Below are 425 nucleotides of genomic sequence, written 5' to 3' on the forward strand. Positions count from 1 at the left end.
GCCACCATCCTCGCAAGATCCAGCCCATCTCCTCCGCATCCGTCGAGTGGGCGTTCCGGCGGACCCGGTCGGCGCCGTCGCTCGCCGCCGAGTTCACGGGCGTCCCGCTCAAGCGCTGGTGGGACTGGGGCCTCGGCTGGCTGCGGCTCCGCCGGCGACCTGGAGATGATCAAGGAGGAGGCGGTCGCGCTCGGCCGGGGCACCTGGGCCCGCTTCCTCTACAAGGTGCGCTCCGGGGTCCGCCGCCTCGTCGTGTCCGACCACCCGCTGCCCACCACGCAGTGCCTCAGGGGTGCCTCGCTGCCCCCTTTCTGGCGTTCCGGCGGACGGGCGGTGGTGCCGAGCAGGCCGGCGCGGCGGGACGAGCTGCAGGGCGCGCGGGACGAGAAGCAGGGGCGCGGGACGAGCTGCAGGCGCGCGCGAGC

The sequence above is a fragment of the Triticum aestivum genome, chromosome 1D (assembly GCF_018294505.1).
Source record: "Triticum aestivum cultivar Chinese Spring chromosome 1D, IWGSC CS RefSeq v2.1, whole genome shotgun sequence".
Lineage (NCBI taxonomy): Eukaryota > Viridiplantae > Streptophyta > Magnoliopsida > Poales > Poaceae > Triticum > Triticum aestivum.